The sequence below is a fragment of the Microtus oregoni genome, unplaced genomic scaffold (assembly GCF_018167655.1).
Source record: "Microtus oregoni isolate MIOR12 unplaced genomic scaffold, Mior012 000037F_ref0000500, whole genome shotgun sequence".
In the NCBI taxonomy this organism is placed as follows: Eukaryota; Metazoa; Chordata; class Mammalia; order Rodentia; family Cricetidae; genus Microtus; species Microtus oregoni.
In genome coordinates this window covers 4,126,480-4,137,500 of record NW_024543096.1, presented here as the reverse complement: position 1 = coordinate 4,137,500, position 11,021 = coordinate 4,126,480, and positions in this window count along the sequence as shown.

Below are 11,021 nucleotides of genomic sequence, written 5' to 3'. Positions count from 1 at the left end.
GCTCTCAAGGCACCTTGTAACAGTTGTGCTTTCTGCTCCGAAGCAATCTCCTCCAAGGCACTGTTTGTTTCCAAAGCCTCCTGTACATAATGTGCAAGGCTTTTCGATTGTGAGCAGCTCAGTCGTAGTTGTTAGGGCTTTATTACTTAGTTCTAATTTGTATTGATGGCCTAAAAAAAGTAGCATGCTTTGCAGTTCTATGAAAGAAAAGATTATAAATGGAGATTAATTATAATTTTGCTAGCTCAGTACTTGTAAAACTAAAGCAATTTATATTCTTTCTCTTAATGATCTCCATTCGTGATTGCAGTAATGTAATCTAATTGTGATTATGATAGTATCTGAATCATGTGGGCCTCAATGTGATTGAAACTACTCTTTGCATTAAAAAGTAATTTTGGAGTAATGATGAAAAGTTACTGTGGAAAATTGGCAAGTAATATATTTTCCTCTGTATCTTAAGATTCTGCCTTCATTTTTGATTATATCTCGAAGCATGGATAAGTATGATATTATATCAAGGATTTATTACATCAAAGCCTTATTGATGATATGTAAGTATATTGGATGGGCATGATATTATTGAAATAGCAGTACTATATTGGAGTCAGAGGATGGGCTGAAGGTTTAAAATGCTAGAATATGTTTACTGAAGGTAGAAGGGAGGGGAGGGAAAGTCACGAGTGTTTTAGCTGACATAGCAGATACAATTTGGATAAAAAATTAAAGAAAGAATAGTCAGGTGATTTGTGAATGTTGAAATATAGTTCTATGAAATAAAGAGAAAATAGAATAGGGACTATATATTTGTGTATTTTCTTTATAAAATACTTTCTGCAAAATTGAGACTTTTCAGGAAATAAATGAACAATTTATCATTATGGTGAGCTAAGGAAAATTCCTTATGAAGCAGCACTTCATACTCAGGAAAACATACAGATAAATATCTGATCTTTGAGAGACATATGCTACTGAAACATCTATCCCCCTTTCGTAAAATACATGAATTGGGGCAATTTTGTATGAAAAAATATTTAGGAAAAAGGCCAGAAAAGCAAAAGTTTCTCCAAATGTCACAATGTACCTACAGTTTATTAGAAAAATATTTTAATTAAAATGTTATCATGCACTATTATCCATTTCAAATCATTACAAGACAGAAATTGCATAATTCTAAAAGTTAAGTTTAAGCCAACCTCTCCTCATAATATCTCAAGGCAGAATAAATAAAGAAAATTGAATCTAGAAGGAAGCTGATTGTTGGGCATTTGTAAGATGTTGCAAGACAGCGTAGCTCTGTTTGGTTGTTCTCCTTTTGCATATAGAACGTTTGCATCATTCCTCTCTGGTGTGGATGAACAGAGATCAGCAAAGCCCACGGCCATCATACAGAAACACCAAAGTTAAGAAAGCATGTCTTCCAACCTGTTCCAGGGCAGTATTCTGGGGAAACAATATAAAATAACAGGGAAAATGCTGCAAACTTCTCTAGTTAGTATGGACAAGAAACTCTTCCTACTCCATCGTAATTGGAGTCCTCGTAGATCCATTTCAGATATCCCTTGCATCAGTGATACAGCTCTGGAGAGAAGGGATTGCCCCATACAAACTGCTGCCAGTCTCCAGCTGGAAAATGCACATTAACTTTTTCAGGCCAGTACAGTCAATTTACCAAATCACTTTCCTTTTTTTTTTTTTATTGCAACAAATTGTATTGAAGAAGTAACGCAACTCCATGAAGTGCATCATTTGCTCCCATTCTGTCTCTGATGCTTATATACAGATAAGTGCCTCAGCTATTGCCATTTTTAGACTCTCCCTTTAAGGGGAATATCCTGTGAAATAGATACTCTCCAGGCTCAGTCAAGAAGAGAACATCGAGAGCCTCTATGGTACATTACGGTCAGTTATAATGGACCAGGGAGGGAAGTGATCCCCTGCCATAATGACTGTAATATGATGACCCCCCCCCCAAATGATAGATGCATCCAGGGGTGGCACGGAATGTTTTGCAGTTTTTCTTAATCAGAGATAGTACGGCTGTAAAAATGCTCAAGCTAGACCAAGCATTTATTGCTCTTCACCCTTTGGATGCACTTCCACAAGATTCTAACAACTATCATACTGCAATAATTTGCAGCACTCGCTGAAGGCGTGCTGACCTAAAGATTCATGTTTCATGCGAACAAAAGATAGAAATGTCCCTTCCGAATTCTTGTCAGAGAAGAGGAAGCAGGTGGAGCAGGCACATCCTCTTTCCATGTCACTGTGTAAATGCATCAGCTCTTCTCACTGAGATTTTCTAAAATGCCAAACCTTAGTGGGAACTCACTTATTTACAAACAGAATATGCATGTTAGGTAAATGTCTGAAATCCACAAAGCCCAGGTAAGCACCAGAGAACAACAAAGTCCACTCTGCATTATAATATATATTATAATATTTCTTAAGGATATTATACATATATTCTATTATATATAGTCTAACATATATAAACACAGCACACACACACACACACACACACACACACACATATATATACAGATAAGTGCCTCAGCTATTGCCATTTTTAGATTTTAGATAGTTTTCCTGTATGGTTTGTGCCTCTGCACAGACATTCTTTCAGTGGAAAGGGAAAACTGAAGGACATTAGAGAATACAGAACCCCATATCTAAATGACTGGTTGAGTTGAGGAAAATTACAATAGAAAGGGAGGGATAGCTTTAAGTTTCACTGGAAAGGTGATCTTCAAACTTAGCCATTTTTACTTCTTTGGTGTGTGCACATGGACAATCACTTAAAGGAAACTTCATAAACATGGTAAATAAATGATACCACTTGTCCAGGGCACTTCTGTGAATTACTGATTATCAAGAAGAAATGGAGTGATAAAATGTAATGGCTTTTGATGTTTCAGATTCCCATTCCCCCTAAATCCCAGCAGCTTAATCTTTGTCTTTAGAAGTTGAATAACTTCCTCTTCATTGCAATATTTGATTTTTTTCCAGAAAATTTAGGTATGACTCCTGGCATGTAGCGTATTTAGGGGACAATAGTAAGTAGTTAGTGTCATTGCCAATCTAGGGCAATACTGCTAAACTGAGTTGGAATTTACAATCAATGATAGACCTTTCCAAAATGGTGAGATTCGATACAAATACTAAAGAAAGCAGGAAACTACGAGAGCTAACCAGCTGACTCCTCGCTGAAGTGGAACAACATTTACAGGGCAAGGGATATGCCACCCACTCATGGCAAAGCCAGGAACATCTCTGTATAGCTAGGAGGGCAGAACGGCACCAGCATCTATCTATTCTTTCCTGCTTCTGTTTGACTGAAAATTGGCGTTGATAAGTTTACGCCAATCAATGTTTGAATAATGTCTCAGTAGCCCCTTTCATATTCCTACCAGAGGACCTCTTTGTGTCTGTCAGGCTGCCCTGATTTAGCCCCAGGTAATAATCCAACCAGTTTAGAAATTGGCATGTACAACTTTGGTCTTAGAAGGGTAATTGCTTAATGGCCAGAACTAATAGCCACAGTCTAAGCTTCAGGGACATTGGCTGTGAAGATTCTGGGTATGGTTGATCAATCCAAGTAAAAGTACATAGAACTTGCTTAGTTTTGGAGCTAATGAATATGGTAAGTCTTTCTCACAAAAACCTCATTTTGTGTACAAGGAAGCTTTCACTCAGAGAAGTTTTAAGTTTTGCTAAGACAACACAACTTAGAAAAGGCAGTATTTATTTCTAGTATTACGTGACCCCAGAAAATTTCAAAATTACAGTTATGAAGTAGCAATAAAAATAATTTTATGATTGGAGGTCCCCACAACATGAGAAAGTGTATTAAAGGCTCACGGCATTAGGAAGACTGAGAAGCAGTGCTCTACAGAAAGGACAAATACTGCTGCTGTAATCACACAAAACCCAGTTATGTTTGTCAACAGCCCAGGAAACCAAAACCCTTTAAAGGGAGATTAATGCCATTGAATCTTTTCACTCAGACATACACCTGGTTATACAAGTGGCCTTTCACATACAGTCACCAGAATCCATCCTCCAGAGGGAGAGGAGTGAAGTGTTTATAATGCTGTTGATAGTGTCACAGCCTTCAAGCCACACAGATTGGAGACGCATTTGAAAATCTGTCCCCTGCCTTCTTCTGAGGACTTCGCTGATCTTCCAAAAGAGGTTGCGCTTGCTGTGCATGTTGGCCTGCTTAGAAAAAGTACTAACACTGTGGATGCTCCCTAATTGTTTTCTCTACTTTGAACAACAATAGCAAAAACTACCTGCCATAGTGAGCCATTTGCAATCAATAGCAGAAAAAACAGAAGGTCCCCTTAGGTTTTAAAACCATACAGTCAAATATGCTTTCTGTTAATTTGACTTCTAAGAGAATGTATAAAATCAGAAAACACAATCAAATGAAAGACTGGATTAACAGTCTTATGATCTGGTAAACTGAGGTCAGGAGCAAGTGGCCATCCCTTCTGAATTATTTCTCTAGAAAGAAGAGACAGACTCCGGCAATGGCAGTACTCTTCCCGGTGAGACACAATAGACAGTGTTTATTCTATAATGAGAAAACATAATGTCTCCCTCCTTATATCGTATTATATTCAAGTTTCTAAAGAGTTGGTGTCTGTTAATAAAAAGAACGGCAAATGACTGGTATTGTAGTGATTTTGTTTGATTATTTAAACATTTATAAACCATTTGATTTCTCCTGAAAGCTGACATGCCTACACACTCAGTAATTTCCAAACCGCAGAGATGCTAGGCTTTGAGAGTCAAAGAACCATGTGATGATCTGTTTAGCATCCTTTTTGTGGCCTAACTTGTTTTTTATAATAGGTGATGTCTTCTACCCCGAGATGAGAGGTACCTTAACACACTTCACAACGTGACAGAACTGCAGGAAAATCCTATTGCCAAAAGCCAGTTTCTAAGCAACAGCACCCTCTCAATGTGTCACAAAGTCTGAAGCCCTTTGGCCCCTCAAAGGAAGTTCCTTAGGTGTCTTTTACACATTGAATGCTTTGTGATAGTTGAGGCCTGCTGGCTGTCAACTCCGTCCCTTAAGGGAACTTGACAGATCTTAAAAAAAATCAATTTTAAGCTCACATGCCCCAGTGGGTGCCAAAGCCACTTCAGAGAGCCTGAAAGATGGCTGAGTCGACAGGATTTGACTTCTCGAGGTAGAAAGGTGACAAACTCTATCATGAGAAAGGGGCAGCTCCGGGCCTCCGAGGCCTAACCTGCTCCCAGGATCTCGGGCCTAGTGTTGTATTGAACCTATTTATCTCTTTCAAGGGCCTAAGGTACCACAGGGAAAGAAAAGTTGTTCAAAAAATGCTGGCAGAATTCAGGGGTGTAAATGATGAATTACTTTTCATCAGCTGAAAGGAAACATACTCCGGAACAATACTGAAAGGGAGCAAGAGAGGCTGACCCCCTGCCTCAGAGCAGCCAATATCTTCATTCAAGAAGACAACCATGAAATTACACAGAAAATGGGATTGTCATGAACAGCCCCTTGAAATCTCAGTATACAGTCATTACTGCATGGGAAAAAGCCTTCATCCACACATCATAACTTGTAACAGACAAGGAGGGTGAAAAAGGAGCAGGGGGAAAAAAGGCTGTGGAGTTCCAGTAGGGATGCAGAAAGCATTTGTGGACTCCCACTCCCCTGCATCCTCCTCGGTCCTTCTGCAGAGCTTTTTACGGAGTCTTAACTTTGTGCTGAGTGATTTCTTTTCTTCTTAGCTATTATGGAAGAGATTGTATGGATTTTAGAAAAATAACAGAGGGAAAAATTGTTGCCTTTATATTAATACGACCTTGATGCTTTAAAATGGGCTTATTTAATAAGTCCGAAGGCTGTTGTGTGATTACTATTCTAAAAGCTAACGAGATATATTACCTAACTAATGTAAAATTCTTCTGTATACTTTCAACTTTCTAAGATAAGCTGATTTTCAGGTCTGTCATTGTATTAATCAGAATACGGAAAAAGTCTTATCAAAGTATAAATATTTTATAAGGTTCTATCAGTCAAATCTAGTAGGAATCCAAAAAAAATTCAAATGAAGTGTTCCAGCTATGTGTTTACTTTGCAGCCCTGGCTATTTTGTCTACCGAGTTTAACTAACTGTGCATACGGTTTGCTTTAGTCCTGAAAGTTTTATCCATTACACTAGCTTCCACCTCTATATTCTTTCCAGTGGTTAAAATGAGTAACCCTTATGAAAATCCAAGTGACAAATTTTGTCACAAGTCCAATTGCCCATGAATTGGAAACTATGACTTAGTGCTGTGTGATGCACTTCTTTCAACAGGTAATGAGTGGGGGAAGGCAAATTAGAAAGTGTTTTAAGACTAACTAATTCTTTGGAAATTTTTTATATGATTCTATGGGATTTTGAGTTATTCTCCATAGTCACTTAGTCCCAGATCTTTACTCATAATTTAACTTAACATTCAATATTGTAACAGAAAAAAAGTTGATTGGATGAGTATAATTTATTTGTATTAGTCATTAACTATTAATTTTCAAGGGAACAGTGTAAACATAACCTCAACAGACTTAAATAGGTATTTCCTTAGGGGAGTATTTTAGATATTAAAGTTTCTTCCTTTACTTGTTTTCTGTGGTATATGAGAAGCTGTAGGAGACAGAGGTATCAGGTATACCTCTGTCTCCTACTGTAGGATACTTCGTTCTGATAGAATGGCAGAATTTGTAGAACATGCTGCATTCCCACTCAAAGCATAAGATAACAAATGCAAAAGAATGAAAGGAATGACACACAGTGGAAGTCACATTTGGTATAGAGCTATAGCAAGGTTGTACACAAAATAAATTCTATGTATGCTTAAGCTTAATCTTAAATTAGCCAACGTGTCCCCAGGCTGAGCATACGCAAACACAATCCAAGGACGATGGGTTCCAAAGCCAACATCTTGCAACCATTCCTATTAGTGCAGGATGCGTAATTTATCTCAGATATAACAAAGGATGCTTAGAAAAATCAGGATGTCAACTACAATAATAAAATAACTCCTTTAATGTTATCAGAGAAGTCAAGATAGCTTTCAAGTCCATGTGTCTGGCCATGTACGTTTTTAACTTTCTTCTAAATCTCAGGAAAATATAGTGGTTTATTTCTCTCTTCTTGACCTTCCTTTATTTTCCACTAACAAACTTTACATTTCAACTTTGAAGCTATATTTATAGATTTGACTTGAAATGGTGGAGAGAAAATATAATGGATGAATTTGATAAAACTGTAATTTTCAAAGATTGAACTAGGTGATGTTGCTTATAGAAAGCAGCATTTTCTTTTTTTGTGGACTCTCTTTTAAGGTTTGATTAGCCTTTTCTACTACTGTGCAAGTATGCTTATGAACATGTTATAAATTTATATTCAACCCTGATCGCTGTCTCCATCTTATTCTCTCATTATTTTATACCTGTGAACAATTTATTTTTCATTTGGAGATATTAGATCCTATTGAGGATCTATTTTATACCTAATGGCTGTTATATAACTGCAATATCTTCAGTAGTATAAGACATTGCTCTGTCTTTAAAATATTTAATTACTTTCAATAAAGAATTGCATTTTATAAATAGATGCTTGTCCTATTTTCTCTTGAAAAATTAAATCTAGATTTTGTTATTCGTTTCTCCCATTTGCATGTTTTCTATATGCTTCAGAAGACCATCAAATGTTACTTTTTTTCACCCAACTAAAGAGGAAGCAAAATACGACTTTGTATAGATGATGATAATGTGAATTCTAAATATTTAATATTCTCAGAAGATGATGTATGTGCTAACAGAAAGTGTTAGTGAAATCTAGTTAACTTTAACATTTATTGTTCATCTTTTTTTGGTATCACTTTTTAAAAATCAAGTTAGAGTAACCAAAAAAAAAAAGTTCCTTGGCAAACAGGGTTCCTGTTTGCAACCCTGTTTGCCTTCCAACTCTGAACTCAGCAGGTTAAGTAATTGGGCTGTGGAAAAGTCCATCCATTTCTATTTCCAGCTGGTCCTACACAAAAGGCAGGAAGTTATCTCATTAATGGGGCACCAGCTTTATGCAAATTATAGTAACAAAAAGACTTCCCTTCATACTTTTTCATAAATTACCTAATAAAGTGGGAATAAATGGCCATATTCAAGAGCCTTTGTTGTATTTTTAGCACAAGACCCTTTCTGTTACTGCAAATATGACTGAATGTGCCCGTTCAAAAGGGTGTTTATGAAATAAGGCCACTCCAAAGCTTTTATTCTTAACAGCCTTCAGTTACTTTTATGGCACAAAATTAACATAATTAGTCACAGAGAATAGATGACATAAGCAGTGTGCCGCGCACAGAAAGGGGGAGCAGTATCTAAGGAAGGTATTTTGAGAGATCAAAAATTTTCAAAGTGCTTAATACTGGAAGGGCCCTTTTATTTGTGCACAGCCTTAAGATACTCTTTTTTTTTTTTAACTCCGTGAAATTCCCATAATGAGATGCAGTAGACAGATGACATTAGCGATGTGCCATTAGAAAGAGGTCAGTTTCCTCTGAAAGATAGTCACTGTTTCTGCTCGTCATTAATTTACAGCTTCAAAGCACTGAGCATATGATAGCCTGGCATGTAGAGCAAGCTGCAGTTATCTTTAAATAACCATTTTTCCAGTTATTAGAAGCTAAAGTTTTTAAACTACTGACTGAACGTGAAATTAAAGCACGCAGCAGTGGGGGGGGGGGGGAGAAAGAAAAGCACGAAAGCCTGCAAGATTAGCCAGAGAGAATCAAATAGATTTCAGAAAATGGAGTTGTGGTATTCCCTAAGGATAGCATGCTTTGACTTCAGCACTAGAATTTGGGGGGTGAGGGACGGGCCTCAAGGATGGGCGCTCTAGACTGTAAATGAAACAAGTGGGAAATTTGGTTTGCGAACCCATATCATACATGACACACAGTGCAAGGCTCAAAAGAAAATTGCATAGTTATTTGTAATTCAACGGAGGGAGGACAATGCTTTTCTGAAGTCCAGGACTTCTGTGCAGAGAAGAATCAAAAGGGTTAAGAGTACCCTCTGCTACAAGGGCACGTCTCAAATACAAATACAGTGAGAAATACATCAGATGATCTGACTTGAAGGGAAAGATCAGTGAGACTTCTCTGTTTTGGTCTGTACGTAACTCAGAGACAAGAAGACAGAAAAGTAGAAAGTTAAGACATTGCAGTCTTCTGAGTTCAATCCCATTATTGCAAGTCATCTATTGAAATGTATTTTAAGTAATATATTTTTGCATGAGGGCGCATGGATACCGATATGGTACAAAGCTCGTCAGACTCATAAGGACAAACAGACCCTTACATTTCAAAGGCCCTTGGGGTTTCGTTTTCACTTTGAAATGGTAGAAGCATTATTTACCATTTAACCTTTTCTTTCATTTCTTATTCTTTTCTTTTTTTTTTGTTTTTCTGTAGACTTTACAGTTGCTTGAGTTTGCAGATACTAAAAAGTGCCCCTACCATTGAGCTTAACCCCATGCTCAGAATTCACCTATTTAGAAAGCTTTCCAATTTAGAAATTGCTTTCCTTCTACTCAAAATAAAATACACACATCAAAATCTCTGATGTGCATGTGGTAGCAGATATCCTGCAGAATTCTTCACCATTGTTGTGGGTAGTTCAGGTCAAATGACACTGAATAGTTATCGAGGAAGAAACGGTGAGGGGTGTTAGCTAGCAGTTTTGAGCTCTTGGGGAAAACTTAAGAATATGTATTCCAAACAAAAATAAACAATACTATCATAGATTAACTTCAGATCTTACTATCATGATTATTATTTTAAGTATCTAAATTTCTGGAATTGAATTTTCTGCAGTTGGTCAGGTGTGGGGACATTTCATAGAGGCCGTATTCCACAGTGAAGATGCAAAAGGCAGAGCTGCTGTAGAACAAGAGGCTGGGTCCCAGTCCAGGAAAACCTCTGGGGAAGCCTTGGCAGGAAAACGGGGGTTAAGAAAGACTGACACGGGACTAAAACTCTTCCTTCCTAAGATCTGAGTGTGCCCCATTTTAATACTGTTTTCTTCCCTTTTGTAGTCACTGGAACGTTCCTTCCAATGGCACATGGGCTGAGTTTCTCCTCTGTGAGTTTCCAATGTTGGCTTCTCACTAGGGCACTCCAATAGCACAGCTGGTTTCTAGTTATGGGAGCAAAACTGGATAAGGACTAGATGATGCTGAGACAAGTGCTTCTGGGTAACTTTTTCCATCTTGTCCCCTTAAAAAGATACCATTGAAGAGTGACTGGGAATTTATTGGATTTGTGGAACCAGCAGTTTCAGAGAAAGCCGGGATGGCCTGGATCACATAATGGAAGCAATTTTCACTTGGAAGCTAATGACTACCTGTTTCCTGAGAACCTACTATGTTCCCAGAATTGTGATGGCTGATTTATACTACTGTGAAATAAAATGTTTTATACAAATACTACGCTAAAATAAACTTTCCTTAAAAATAATTAGGATAATTTTGAATTTTAATTTTATATGACAGTTGTGTAGCTTGGTCTATTTGTGGGACTCCTGGCAAACGGAGCAGAGGCTGTCCCTGGTGCTTTGGCTGGCTCTTGGGAAAGTATTCCTCATGCTGGATTGCCTTGCCCAGCCTGAATACATGGGGAGGTGCTTGGTGCCAAAGGAGAAGGGGTGGGTGGGGGCACAGACAGATATAGTGAAGGGATTGGGCAAAGACCAGGGAGGGGAGGCTGCCGTCAGGTTGCAAAATAAATAAATTAATAAATGAAATTTTAAAACTATAAAAATTAGAATAATTATTAATTTAAAAAAATAAGACACAGAAATCTCTGGGTAGTATTCTAGTACACAGTAAAACCTAGCAAGTTGTTAATCCCACAATTTGCTCTAGAGCAGTAGTTCCATCCAGGAGAGCAAAAGCTCTTCAGAGATTTTCACATATTTTTATGAAGTGTCC